General features: G+C 41.3%; 1 pseudogene across 1 annotated transcript; it reads right to left on the reverse strand.

Moving 5' to 3' along the window:
- Positions 1-1072: 1072 nt before the first annotated feature.
- Positions 1073-13280, reverse strand: LOC110976530 (phospholipid scramblase 1-like; annotated as a pseudogene). Its single transcript, XR_015428085.1, has 8 exons — positions 13275-13280; positions 8164-8380; positions 7055-7131; positions 6779-6913; positions 5920-6036; positions 4225-4348; positions 3764-3822; positions 1073-3192 (listed from the first exon to the last, which is right to left on the reverse strand). The product of XR_015428085.1 is annotated as a phospholipid scramblase 1-like (transcript).
- Between the last annotated feature and the right edge of the window lie 2547 nt (positions 13281-15827).

Here is a 15827-nt window from a genome sequence, read left to right on the forward strand (position 1 = left end):
TCAACCTTCCTTGTCAGCAATGTCTGCCTCAAAAGGAACGTTTTGCTTCATTGGTGTAAACATGTGAAGCATTTTTATGCTTATTTGGTCGACGTATTCATTATTACAGTACCGGTATCAAACATGAGAATATTTAAACACTCTGTAAATTTTTCCTTTTGCGTTAATACTCAGTACCATTGGTTGAAACTGTGCTTGTGAAGTAGGGGAAAGAAAGGTCTATATTCCCATATTTTTGGCGAAAACCACAGGAATGAAAATACACCATTTTCTTGAAAGTTATACAAGTGCAGAATTTGCTAACCAGGCAAATGAGAGCGTGAAGGAGTCTGGTTGGCTCAGTGGTTCTGTCCTCGCCTTCCAACGTGCGGCCCGGCTAGGTCTACATGTGAATTGAGTTTTCAGTCCCTACCTGATTCCGTGGGTTTTACCCAGAATATTCTCCTGGGGTTTTCCGCCCACTTCTCAAACTGTAACTGCTTCTCAATACTCCTCTCTATGGATGTGGGCCGTGTGACCGTTGCCAGAGTCGCCCTTGCTGTAAGCCTTCGACTCACGTTGTAAATCTGAGGGCCTCCTGGGAACGCAGTGCCGTGCACTGATCGAAGCTTACCCTAATAATGAATAATGTGAAAATAATATGATAAATAATATTACATAAATAAATTAGAGAAAAAAACACCAAAAGAACAATTCACAAAGTGTCCAAAAATCTCACGCAACTGTTATTTAAAAAAACAGAAAATGATAAAGTTTCTAAATTCAGAGTGTCTCCAGGCAAGTAAAAAGCAATAGTCATTTTGAAACAAAATTCGTTGCCAACGAAGAGATAACTTTTTCCAGACTTAGGTCTTTAAGTCTATCTATTTCATGTATTTCCCCCCTTAATTGTTCTGCATATGGAACCGTTAGGGCATAGTGTCTGTTCAAGGCGTCTTCCCGTAATTCAATCGCGTTCTCTGTGCGTCTTGACTCCCTGTGCATAAGCTACGGAGAGATTTCACTGAAATTGTAGAGTGCAACGCGGCAAAGGGATGCGGACACGGAGTGGACCCTCCCCCCGAAAAAAAAATAAGCGTGGAAAGGTGTCTTTCGTTTATGTCACCAACGATCTAAGATGAAAAGCTATACCCACACACTGAAGTCAATCGGGAGGATTCTCTGTCGTTTATTTTGAAAATGAGGACACAACTTTGTATATGTATAAGATGTTGTACAAAGACATTTTCGATTGCAGGATTTACTGTACATTTTGTATTCAAAGACCGATACACAAAGGACGTAAAAGCTAGAGATTTACATAACGTATAGCCTATAAAGGCAGAACCCTGTAAGTTCCGTTTAGAGGAAAAACACAAAGCTGAAATAGGACGAATTTAAGCTTCAGTTATTTCTGTGCAATTAAATCATGCTGCATAATATTGAAACAAACAGTTATTTTTAAACTTGGTTTTAGTAGTACGCCACTGAGGTGCTGATAATCTGTCAAACGGTGGCGCTATATCAAGCAGGACGAAGGAACTGGTATTGTTCTCTAGCAATTACACCACATATTTAACAAAAAGAAAACAAGTATGTGACATGTCAGCCTTCAACAACTTTTGATTCACCTTGAAAAATTGGATAGCAAATAAGAGTAAAAAGAATGTTTATTTGCTACCGCGTGTGAGACAATAAACTTGCCACAAATTAGGAAGTCAGACCTGTGTTTGTGCTTTACTGGGAAGAACGATTACTTCTTGACGATAGTCATCTACACCTATACATGTGGTAAAAAAACCTGTAATAAGTCATGATACATCAATACAATTGCGTCGGTAGCCGCACCAAATACTAAATACTATTCAACAATCAGAAAGTCATCTTACTTAATAATCCAAGAACAATCCAGCTTAACAAGAAAAAAAAACAACCAAAATCCGCAACAAAATCTAACGCTATTCGCCTGGGAATACGAGGCTATCTGTCATTTTACGCCCTGAAAAAAAAACTCTCTCAAATTTGATTGAACGCTTGCCAACTCCGATGTGTCTTCTTAAAACATGCTTCAATTCAACAAATGTTCAGTATTTATAATCTTCAGGTATGCATCTGCTATGCTGGCGTTTTTCATAACTGCAGAGGGCGCACAAAGCGTCCATTTACCCTCATTCTACATGATATTTGAAACCGTTTCGACGAGTAATATAATCACTGTTGCTCCAATATACCATTAAAATGGCGCTCAGGGTTTAAACTGTTTTTGTAACCACTTTTTAAAGTACGTTCAACCCATGCAATGCGTTTAGGAGTGTGTTTAAATGCTAAATACTTTTCCACGACAAACTCTGTGAAATCCACACAGCATTTAAATACTTTTACCATTAATTAAAACACGTTCCTCAATGTATTTCAATACAAATGTCTATAAACATGTCGTGTGGGAAACGTTTTAAAAGTAAATACTCAAAGTTTTTCAGCATTTACTCAAGTTCTAAGCACCTTTTTACTGTTTAACATTTCTGAGAGCCGATTTTTCTTGTATCTGCAGACACTTTGGCTAAGTATCTGTCGCTAGCTACATACTGTCTTCTGTAAGCAGAGGTATGATTCTGTGGAAGTTATTTACAAAACGAATGTAATCCCATTCTTTCCAGGTTCATTTTTCATAAGTTCACCTGTCGAGGTTACCCAATACGTGGAAACCGGGCAGCACACGAGGGCCCTCTAAATTCTGTTCAAATACAATGAATCTTTATCGGTCACTATATTGTCACAGATTACAGGCAACAGAGGTCAAAATTACGAAGGAACATTGCCAAGAAATTTCACATTTTGAACCTAAACATTGGCAGGCCTACAGATGAAAAACTCCAAAGCCATTCCATTTCTGTTAACAATGCTCCTTTTTTCGGTCCCATAAATCGAGGAAATGCACAGAACTGAACAAAAGGAAAACTTAACCAGAAAACGTCAATTAGTTTCTTTAAAATTACCAAGTGTGTAATCAGCCAATTTTTTTTAAAATTTGACATTTTCAAGAACATTGTGTTTTATTTTTATTCGGACTCAGAAAACTTCTCCCTCGGAAAGCAATGCCTCTTATGGATACTTCAAACGAATCGTTGCCAATGAGGTGAAGGTCTCACTCTGACCTTCATACCAACGATGCGGCTAAGATGAGTTAGAATCCATCTCAAAGTACATGTAATCCTGCAGGAGGAAAGATTTGAAAAAGAACGAAATGCACATGCACTGCAGAACTTTAGGGCCTAGTCACCAATGGGGCTTGAATTAGTGGACTGTACCCTGAAGCCTTTTAACGTATTTGATCAACAGAGGGCGCAATTTAGAGGACGACTATGGACAGGTTCGAGCGACGAACACTTGTTAGGTACTGATCAGTTTTCCTTGGTAACCTATGCCTTAACTGTACTCTGGGAACCATGTCGACGAATAGTTATCGTTCGATCTTGCTGTGCTTTGTAGGCCTGCTGAGACATGAACAGAATGAATCGGCTAGCAAGGGAAACGCAAGCCAGTGCGGAATCGAATACAATAGCACAGCATGGATCGATTAAATTTAACGTTTGCGAAAGGTCCAGGCATAACCAATTTTTTTCGTTCAGAGCAAAACAAGGAATTAAATACGAAATTCATAAAAGTCTTGGAAACCAGGACTCGTAAGCCTGGAGGTTAAATTTCGAATTATACCTTTCAGGTATCTAAAAAGCTTTCCAAAAAAAAAAAATTACCAAAAGACGGAAAAGCTTGTTCTCCTTACGACCATTAACGGAACCGCTATCATCAATGCCTTAATTTTCACATCCAAATCTTGAGGAACTGTGGTACATAAAAAAACCCAAAGCTTCCGAACTTCATTGTTACTTGGCAACAAAAATTACAAGTGTTGTCAAAATTTCATCAAAATTTCACGAATCTTTGCAACAAAGACAGTGAAACCCGAAAGAATAATTCGTGCTCATAAAAATGTCAGAATCATCAAGAGCGCCCTCGTGCGGTGTTATTTTGTGTCCGGCTCCCCCTCCCGCGTTGCGGATTTCCATGGCAGGGCAATGATAGGATAATGGATACCCCCATCTCCTCTACTCGCCGGCACGCGTTTATCCCTCTCACACGCAGTGCACCATCCTTTCAAGTGTTCAAAACGGCATATCCCAAAGTCAGAGCAGTTTGTTATTCTTCAATGTTGAAATATGCGTACAGAACAATCAGTTTTCTTACAAGACACGCCGAAATTGTCAGGGAATACCTGACCCAGGCGGACCTGGGTCAGGTATTCCCTGACAATTCCACCCCACTGTTTGGTGACCTTGCCAACCTCGATCCCTCCCTCCGCTGGAAACACCTACAGTTAGTGTACAAGATAACACCGCCTCTCTGGCGTGGTCATTCTACTCACGCTTTTCTGTTATTGGCATCCAATGAGCCATTTGCGAGTGAAATTTGAATAAAATCTGGTACACTGATAGTTACCTGATTGCACATAACATAGCAATTTGAATTCCCCAGACTAAAGACACTGTTGCTATACCTCGTGATTTGGGGTAAGCTTTTGCATGGCGACCACCATCTCTGGACTGGACTAGTTCCGTTGTGCCCTTCTTTGCCATCTAGAACAGTGCATTGTTACAAGGCGTATCTTATGTAAATAAGGAAAAGCTTGCACCGAATCCTGAGGTATAGCAACAGTGGCTTTAGTATGGAGAATTCCAATTCTTATGCTCACTTGAATTTTAAAGAACCCAGTGTACCAGATTTTATTCAAATTTAACTAGTAAAAAGAATATTGAAAACAGGCCGGTTCATACTTTGTGCAAAAGCGAACACGAACGCGATTTTGTGATGCCAGATGAAATGTCCGCGTTGCGAATTCGTAAAACTTGTGAACACGTTTGAACTCAAGCGAAAGTTTGCTGCAAATTTTTAGTGACGCGTCAAATTCGCTTCGCTTACGCAATGCGCCTAAAGTGTGAAGCAGCCTTAATTCTGAATTGAACTGAAATACGAATTTCACAACATTAGAATTGCTAGCATGCTAAAGTTTCTATTAAAATGTCAAGGTCTGCTTGGGGTATTCTCTTTCAACTTTACAGTTACACATCTGATAGTTGACATTTTAAATAATATAGTCGTAATCCTTCCCATGAGAATTGTGCTTCAGGCAATAAAACAGATTGCTATTTGCAAACTCTTTAGTTAAAGAACTTACATATATCCTTCAACTTTATCAGTAATTAGACACCCAAGAAGCGAATAAATTAACGTTTGTGTACCTTTCATGCATTTCTCTAGCATACTAAAAGCATGGGCATAATATATGGGGTATATACCCCCCCCACTTTTTGAGTTGGGGATGGGCTATTGAATCGACCCCCCCACACACACACCAACACACAGAAACAAACTCACAGCCCCCCACACACTTTTTTGTGGTGAACAAAAAAAGTGAATTGTGAAGAATGTTTCAACTTACATTGATTGAAATAGGCCTACATTCAGTATCACTAAAATAAGGGAAAACGAATTTAAAAAGCCATAAATATGCCATTTGAATACTTATCACAGATATACATTAATATCATGAACATCGACCTCTATATAGAGTCATATTGTGTCCCCCCCTCCCCCGTTTGTGAAAGTTTCAGGTCACCCTCCTACCTTTTCCCATCCCCATCTCCTCACTTTCCGGCATAAATTTACGCCACTTACCAAAAGTAGTCTTATAAAATAAAATTGATGTCATTGAAATCCAAATTTGAAAAATAACCAAGTTGGAGACAGAAACAGGGAAAGATGCGGTAGTTGCTCCCATCTTGAATCCATTTGTATCCTTGTACCCTTAACCTAAGTTCCTCGTTGATGCAACGTGCACAGCCACCTATGAAAGATTGTCACAAAACCCCAAATTCCACTCACGTTGAAATCGACGTCTGACCGACAGCAGACTTGCTGACACGAGCAGCAGGGACTGCCGATTTTCAGCACGGTGTTGTTGCCAGCGTCGATGATGTCAAAGTATGGTTTCCATGCCGACTGACCGTGAGTGCAGAGTATCAGTTTCGGAATAAGTCCCCCCCCCCAATTTTCGATGGAAGTAGTACTGCAATATCTCATTGCTCTACCACAAACACTTCGTGGAAATGTTTCCTCAAATGTCATACCGCAGTAAAGAAAAGCGCAAAAGGACAAAGTTGAATAAAAAAACAACTAACGCAGTCTCTCCAAAGGAACATACTGTTGTGTGCACTTACGCGGCTCGTATTTTATCTTGCAAAAAATACCAGAAGACAGTGTGTGGCGAACTTTTGTTCACGTGTTACCGTTTCGGCTCGAACTTCTCGATGTAGTATTGTTTGCTCGATGAAATCAACACATTAATGGATACGAAAAGAGCAACATTATCCCAAGCCGTGTACAGCCTGTGTCTCTTTAGATGAGCGGATAAAATGTCTTCTTTTAGCTGTAACGGAAGTGTAGACCGAAACCATTAACTGTAACGCTGCAGTCAGTCAAACACTGGCCTTTGTCACTCAACACTATAACTGCAGTGCAAGTGCTCTGAAAAAAACTTTCAATAACGGCCTTGAGTTGAGACTACGTGTTACTATCTGCCAGAGCTATTTGTTGAGAGATTTTCAACATGAGTGTCTCAATTGTTAGAACCAAAATGATGGATATGCGTTAGTGCACATGAAAAATTACCACACTCAGCAGCCATTTTGGTTCCACACCTGACGTTGATGCCACTGTCTCTGTATAGAGCTGTGGTTTCTACTCACCCCTGCTTGACGCGTCCAGTGGGGTTGCCAGGCGGAGACTCTACAGTAACCTCCCACGAGCAGCAGTCAAGATTGGCCAGCCAGCAACCGCCAGCCATGCACTTGAACTGTCGTTCGACACGACTCACCTCCTGAAAGGATAGACGGTCGACACCTCAGATGCATGTGTATGAATGTCAGAAGATAGAAGATAAGATTACATGTATTGCTGTTTGCCCCTAGCGGTTCTTGGCTGGAAAATGGTCCCGGGTGCCTTCATTAGCGCAACTCACCTGGCCAAAATTGTTCAGGATATGCAGAAGGAAGCCCCTTCCACTCTGACAGCAGACTCGCATCCAAAACCCAGATTCTGAAAGAAATTTGTCGAAGGGGAACTGTATTTATTGGCTTTATGGTAACATACAAGTGGGCCAAAAGTTATAAGGTTGGTAGAGCAAAAACAGGTTTCCTCGAATTTCACAACTTCACGGTCCAATTCCTACCAACCCTTCTTTTCATTTGGACAGACAAGATGGGTCTCCACTTAGTGTGCATGTTTTATGCGTCAAATAAACCACACAGAGACATAATATATGATTCATATTTATTTCTACAAAAAATATTAAAATTTTACATACTCCAGCCCAAATATTTAGTGCCACTTTCTGTATTTTTTGTCACATCTCACAGTCGCAGTGGACCTCTTTCTGAAGTGTTTTTGAACGACAATAAAGGGGTAGATGTAAAGTTTACAAAATGATTTTTCAGAAATAGTAAAATTTGAACCATAATAAATGTCTCTGAGTATTTTCAATTGAAGTACACACTATGAACATGAAGTTGGGATACAGCTTGTCTTGCCCCGTAAAGAAAAAGTTGGCAAAATCATTTCAAACAGCGAAAAATTAAGGAAAGTTGTTTTTCTACAAAGTGTATGTAAACCTTCTGCCCAAACCGTAGACCCCAAATTATCCTTACAGACTGTGTGCTTTTGTTTTAAGTTGGTTTGAATGCAAAGAAATTAAAAAAATACTGCGCTTAGCAAGTAAAGGTTACAAGCCAAAACGTGTATTCATCCGATTCCTGATAAACACATCGACTTATTTCCCTGGTAAGCAGATCCGCAGAATTAATCCTTGTAAAATGTTAACGAGGTTTAGTTCGACAGGTTTATATCATTCATAAATTGTTAAGGTCATACACATACGCACCTTAGTGATTTCATATCAACTGACTGGACATGGTTGTTTTTCTGCTCTTAAAGAATGTAACCTTGACCAAACACATATTTTGGCAATATACTATACCCATAGTGGACATTGGGAGCAGATATTATTGAATGTCGGCAACTTTGTTTCAGCCAGAGCGTGTTAGAAACGTGCCGGGTGAGAATACGCCCTACCCTCGTAGGCAAAGTACACCTGCTGCCCCATGGTGTTCTTGATGGCTTATCTGTTCCGTGTCTCTATGCTGGTCAGCGCCTCGAACAGCTCAATCTGCTGTTGGACCAGGAGTTGGTCTACCTCAGCCAGGTACTCCAGGCCGTTGGGGACCCCGGCCATCCTGGCAGGCGGCTTAATCCACCCGGGGCCCTTGCTTGATCTTGGTTGGTTTGTTGTCTGCAAGCATTCGGGAAACTGATGCCAAAAATTCAGCCCATCGGTCAGTCCCTAATTGAAGCTTCAATCGAGTAATAACCACAAAAAGACAAGCTGTACAGTTTCCCACTATGCAGTGAGTTTTTAGTACAATCCTGAAAAATCCATTTTTTTGGTGTGTTCCAATTAATCTTATTTCATATTTTTGATTGGAATTTCCATCTTCATGAGCAAAACTGTGTTGCTATTCTGGAGAGAAAACCTCCACGTATCGTTGATTTTTTGTTGTATAGAAAAACTGCACGAAATGTTGACACTTTACTGTCCTAAATTTCCATTTCTTTGTTGCGTTCGCACATGGCAATAAGCCAACGAGGAAGACCTCTCAGGAATGTTCTCAGCGATCAAATGTTGGATTTATAGTTTAAACAAAAAACATGTACAATCTAAACAGCGTCTTACATGACATAAGAACAAATGTCTAAGGTTGTTCAGCATGTTTAAAAAGTACACTTTCAAGTACACGTAATACCCGAATGAAACGGTCTTCATACAATAACGGAAAGCACAAAGTTACACAGACAGTGCCTCAAGGAAAAATGTTATCACAGGAACCCTAATTTCAGCAGCCCCGTCGATCCTGGTGTCCCTACACAGCTTATCATGATAACGCTTGTAAAGGGACGCCTTGTCTGGCTGAGACAGATGGACTCTCTCCCTTTATCCTGAGAAAATCGTTTGATAGGCACTAGGATCGTTCGGTGTTGAACGTGAGCTGTAGGGAGCATGAAATAAAACACTGTGCTCTGCGGTACGCTCCCAAATGTAGCTGACAAAAATCATCGCCACATATGACGCTAAATAAGCCGAGCATTGCTTACTTCTGATACGTGGAGCCAGGGTCCAATTTTGTAGTCACTAAATGGACACTATTGTGTTTCGTAGGCCCTAGGCAATATCACTCATACAGGCCCCATGTTCAGAGTGCTTGACAACACGGAGCTTTGCATTTCGTGTTGAAGCTAAACTGGAGTAAGCTAATGGACAAAGCTAATTTGAAGCTCCCCCCCAAAAAAGAATACCCATAGAGATAGATCTGTTTGTAATTAGTGGCAATTTCTGAACAGTAATTTGGAGGACCCTCAGACCCGTCCTATATGGGCTCCCAAGCCTTTCGTAGGTCGTTGCCATAGTGCCTGCCGGGCCTACTGAATAATCCGAGCCACCATGGAACTTTACATGGGAGTTTGTTTTATCACGTGGACAAGTACTGTATTTACAGCACAAAGACAAAACTGTAAAGTTTATATAAACAGAACAACATAATACATTGTAAACATAACTCTTGGATTAGATTAAAGCGAGCGCTTTTGTACATTGACCCGTTGGACATTTTAAACACTCTTCATCTACAACGCGCTAACAAGGTACAATGGCAGACAAACAGCAGTATCGTTTAAGGCGAATAAATCAAGGAGCAGACAGAAACTTCATTGAAGGCATCTACAATTTCCTCTTGTGTAAGCCTATCAACAAGGAAAGAGTCCCAAGTAGGTTTTAGAGTTGGAAGCTTATTTTTGCAAGATTAGTAACAATACTAACAAAATCCTGTTGAACGCATCAGGAATTCCTTGTTTTCATCTACTGTCACACTGACTTCTTTTATGACAAAGGTTTGGTTGGATTTCGGCTTTCCTTTATTTATTTATTAAAAGAATTGATTAAACTCCATATTCCTTTACATGTACATTACTCTTTTCCAGGTCAAGCGTCTTATAAAGATACTTCCTTGATAATATTCTGATCAAAGGACTGAAGTTCTTTTAAAACACGGTATAAATAATATAAACAGTTAAAACATTTGGAAATTTTGTTTTGATATAGATAATTCTTCCTCCGGATTGATTAAAATAGGGGAATAAATTTACGGAAATTCTAGACCCTAGTTTTACCATTATCTGATGTGTGGATTGTTGAATTTTTGTCCTTACCCTACATTTTAAGATGAACTGCTTGTCCTTTGTCTGCCTCGAGCAGAAGCACCCCCTCGTCGGTTGAAAAGAGCCAACTTGGTGGGAAGTGCATGTTCATTTTTCAGGTAGCGGCGCTAACATAATGTGTGCACGTCATAGTCGTTTGTAAACCACCGAAGCGCGGTTCCTACATCACGAGCCCCCGTTGCTAGAAAAATTATGCCCTCTCTAGGTTGCTGACGGGGCTAATAGCGCAGTAGCTTAATTTAACAATGGATTGATCTAGGTCGTTGACCACTTGAGTCTGGTTGGAGATGTGCGTTGGTTGGGCAGTCCATGTGCTGCTGGGTTTCGATGGGCCCGTTCAATCTCCACATCTTCGAGTTTCAATTACAAAGAAATCAGGCATAAATTCCTCACAGGTCTTGTTCTCCTTAGTGCCCCGTCAACATCGTTGAATGATGATATTGTTTTGCTGGGCTTGCGGTTGAGTACCGTTAGATATTCAATCTGGTCTGTAAGTCGGTGTGACGGGTAGATATCGTCGCATCTGTTGTTGTTCATTGCCACCCGATTCCCCAGGTTTTCCTTTTGGCAATTCCACTGTAGTTTTCAGATCGGAGGTGGCCTTTCCGTTAGCATCTCCCTTTGACGTCATTTCGTGGAACTTGCCTTCAAGAGCTAACAACCTAAATGCCGAGGGATGGGAATGATCTTTCCAAACTTTTGGTTGACATTTTGTTGATACTGGCAGCCATCTTGTGTGGCCTCCGGATCGGAGAGGACGTTGTATCGGAAGTGGGCGTTGTTGTTGATTCCTTTGTGCCCCTTTTCCCGTGACTTCTTGCGGCTTTAGTGTCTTCCGGTTTGTTTGCAATCATCCCGGCAGCGATATTATGGTGAACTGAATCGTGGAAAACGATTACAATAACAGATTGAGAAGGTATAAAGATAAACTTATCGTAGACTTACTGTGGTGATTCTAACGCGGTGCACAAGTCAACTGGTAAGGAGCATCATATTGTAATGAAAAAAAAACCCTTTTGGGAGGTTGTAAAATTCTTCCAATTTTGCTAATTAATAAGCAACCCCCGTAGAGGCCACGCCGGTCCATCCCGATGTATCCTCAGCCATGTAGATGGAATAGTTCAAGAATACACACATTACTTTAAGAACATGTAAATAACAAGGGGCTTCAACTGGCGTAGAGCTGTAGTAAAAGGCCCTTGCTACCTATCATGGTCGTAAATCTCGGAGATGGGGGTATTATCCCCCATTTTTTTGACCAGGGAATGAACTACTGAACTGTCCCCCACTTTCTTGTTGGTGAGAAAATATAAAGTGGATGGTGAAGAATTTTTCGGATTTCCCATCAACCAAAATGTATTCAATATCACTCAAAATGAGACAACAATATAAAAGGTCAAATACATGTATAACCTGTTCTCGCGTATTTTCACCCCTTCCACTTAGTTTGTACGCATGCGCTATTCAGCAAAGTCGAGGTCACTTTCTGTTGCTTGTTATAATGGCCACGCCAGCCAGCAAACGACTATACCAAAATCCATCCGCGGAAATATTCCGCATTGTGGAAACGTTTGCTGAGAGAAATATGCACGTAATCAGGCTTCAGATTTCATTTTGTGATGCGTTTCTTGTATGACATTTGGGAGAAACCGGGGAAAGATGCTTGTGTACGTCATATTTCCGAACGTAAAGAGAGCATTTTACAATGGAAATTTGGAATTGTTTTCCAGGTTTTTCCACACATGCTGCATATCTTAGTAAATCGAAAAAAGGATACCATGGTATCTTGAAGCTATTGCAAATTGTCCTTCGTACGTTTTATCAATTTCATTTTCGGCTCTCTGTCGATTGACGGTAGGCCATGATTTATGTGTGCACACGGGCACGTACATGCAGGGCCTATGTGTACATGTACATGTAATTCATCAGCGCACGCATACATGCACTGCCATGGACAAACGATTCTCGTTCAAAATATTCAATTCGCAGTAACTTGAAAATACTACCGACGTTTTTATCGGGTCTTTATTTCGTTTGTTTGGATAAACTGGAGAACGAGTTTTAAAACGAGGAGGACCGTTGATGTATTTTCTTTCAAATCTGATCGTGTTCATTTTTTTCAAAGATCACTTTTTCAGAATTTGTTTCAAATTTTGTGCAACTGGGTTCATAATACGGTGACATAATGTTGTCTAATCAATCTTTAGTTATTGGGTTATCTCCGTGAATTTTATTTGTTTGTAGTTTGTTTGAATAAATTATGGTCTCCATCCGTGGAAAGACGTGTCGGAACGGTGTCCCACGTCGCCTGTCTCGAAATCCACAGTAAAGTGATCGAGTGGGCATGCAAATAAACTCTCAGCTAAGTGGTGCACAAAGTCACGGGAGTGAACTTAGGGGTTCTGGTGTAAGATTCTGCAGGAATGTCACATATTACAAGCGTACATCTTGTATCATGAACATTGCTCTCTATATAGTGTCACACGGTGTCAGCCCCCACCCCACGCTTTTCAAATTTCCATGGCCGGGCGAGTCATCCCACCCCATCTCCGATTTCCAGCACATGAACGCCACTGCGACCTTGATACAAAGCTGGATGCATTCCTGCCTCTGGCTCCAAATACTGACGGGTATTTCGACAGAAATGAAGTAAAAAGCTGGTATAGTTAACCTATATGTCACACCATAATTACTGAATGTTAACATCACTTATTAGTCAATATGCAGCTATACGTTTCTACTGAAGACCGACTATTTTGTGCACATTCCAAGCAATAAATATTTTATATCTTTGTCATTGGTCCACAGTAGAAAAATACCGAAAAATGAAAGTTATGTCCAGCTCCATTATAAACTGAAATGCAAAACTAAGGGGTTGGTTTTGGCTACCGAACCCCAAATAAATATTCACTTACCGCCATGATGTGAAGCTACACGATCGACAAGCCCTTGTTTATATACCACGCTTCGGTTAAATGCTGTGAGAAATACATATACCTGGAATTTTGTGTTTATTAAGGGGGCACTGCAAGCTTTGGGCCCCATCCATTATTTCCAAGTTAATGTTTCTCAGCTTGGATAAAAGATTGATTATGAATGCAGTGTCAAACAAACTTGAACCCTGATTTTACTATTTGTATTCCACGTAAAAAAGACGATTTCAAAGGCTAGGTTGACGGGACTCCAAAAGAAGGGTAATTTCAACCTCAGAGCAAACTTCAAACAAATATTTATCAACCATGCTTCAGGCCGCATCCGAATATGTTGCCTGGAGCTAGGTCTGTGTCTTCGCACACGCTGAGCAAATCCGCTGGACATCTAGCAGTGGCTCTTGCAGCCCGGTTCGTAAACGGCCTTCACTTCTCACTTGGCAAAGCTGGATACACTGAACGAGACTATGAAATACACAGTTGACGGCTTCCATAAAAGATGCGTGTTATTGTCAGCCTGCTGCGGCCCATTGATTCGGACACGGTCTCTGAGATAGAGTTGGTGAACGTTTGCATGCGATCATCGCTTACATCTTCGATAGAAAAACTGTCTCATGAGTCTTGCTGCAAAGAACTTTAAAAATCATAAGTTAAAAACAAGAGTTCTGACATTATATATGCAGGAGCCTTAGACTCAAAGAGTACAGAAAATGGTAACCACAATTTAACAGTTGAAAGGTAAGGAAGGAAATTTCTATCTGATTGTCAAGACTGTCAAGTGGCGGATGCTCTGTCGTTAGATGGTAACAGCTACCTTCTTTCAGCTCTTGAAAAAGCTTTCTTTGCACGCATGACTGGTGCGCCTTAATGGACTAGCATTGACGACGACGCGCGTTCAGCCTTCAGTTTCCTATTTACTAGATAGGCTGTGTCCGATTAACCTGATAACGGCTGGCAATGGGCCTTGAACTGGATTAAGAGATGGCGGTATTTGCTCAGCAATGGCGGCTCCCTTGGTCGGAAGTCCAAGCGTCCCTTGCACGTGTCAACGTCTCATCGCTGCAACCAAACTGAACACTCTCGGCCAGATGAGGGGGCGCTTCTGCTTGAGGTGGATAAACACAATCAAGTGATATTTCACCAGCCATTCCCTATGGCCCTCTTTAAGGGTGGTAGACATTGGTCAATGCTTTGTGGGGAGCGCCTGTCACAGAACTGGCTCTGTACAATGGGTATCATATTACAATGCAAACCATCATTTGTAGGGGCCACCGCACAGGACCAGTGATGGTGTTAGCATTGTCGCCCGATTCTTCTACGACACAGAAACCTCCCCGAGACGCTCTCTAATGAACAAATACGATTATCAATCTGTTTCAAGATGTACTTTGCGTTGGGGATGTTAATTTTAAGTAACGTGTTTTGCCCTTACACCGACGTCTATTCATAACACTGTATGCTCAGTGTTTGTCCCAGAGCTTGTGAAAAAGTTCACTAACTTACTTGGGTGGGACTCGAACCCATAACATCCTACTCAGTAGTAGAGTCACTTAACCACTTGACCACCGAGATTGCCAGGGTCGGCTTGCTGGCCGGCCCTGGCAACCTCAAACTAAAACATATAAATCTGCTTATTTGAAACAAAAATGTGACAGGATTTCGAAAATGTCATGAAGTGTACATCTCTAAGCCTGGTCCTCGTAGGTGTCATTTACTTTGCTCGCGAATGTTCTATGCTTTATAATGCTGAGCAGCTCTGAGGCAAACTCATTTCGAATCTATAGTCTGGATCTGTGACGTAGTGTCCCAAAGTGTGCATTAACCGTATAATGCCAAACAGGCAGCCAGACAAGCGAATGCTGACGGCGCCCATGGACGTTATATAGAAAGTTCACTCTCGCAATACTTCTGTATGGATTGAAGCCACCGGTGGCCATTTTACCGTGCCGAATACAAAGTGGTCGTTGGTTTGCGAGCTATTGTTACCATTGCTGGCACAGACGATTTAATTAGCAGTGGCAAGAAAGCCTTTGTAATTACCGTTGTATTCGCCATGGTAAGATGGCTGTCAATGGCCTCAATGACCTATTTTGTGGGCTGAACAAGGGCATTGTGAGTCCAGACTTTTTATATGAAGTCCGTGATGTTACCGAGAGAAATCAATTCTCGCCGACGCAGTTTTCTAAGGTTTCATGAAGTTTTGATTTTCCCCTCCAGAAAAAAGAAAACAATTTCCCCGTCTCCCTTCCGCAAACAGGTAAACTGAAAACTGTTTACCTTTTCCGCCCGTATTACGGGGATCTTTGAGTCTTTAATTCCACGGGTTGTTTATAAGTATCCCGTCAACCGAGCTTATCTAATTGATTGGACGTGAGGCAAGGGCGGGCCAGCTCGTAGACGGCCCAAATGAAGCGAGATGGCGGTAAGAACTATACCTTTTGTTTTGACAGCAGACCATATGTAGGATCACTCTGTTGCGGTGGTTTTCCCGAGCTGCACGTAATAGCTTTCCACATCGCAACATGTGACCTTTGTACA

The sequence above is a fragment of the Acanthaster planci genome, linkage group LG16 (assembly GCF_054643075.1).
Source record: "Acanthaster planci isolate LZ-2023a linkage group LG16, COTS_SCS, whole genome shotgun sequence".
NCBI lineage: Eukaryota > Metazoa > Echinodermata > Asteroidea > Valvatida > Acanthasteridae > Acanthaster > Acanthaster planci.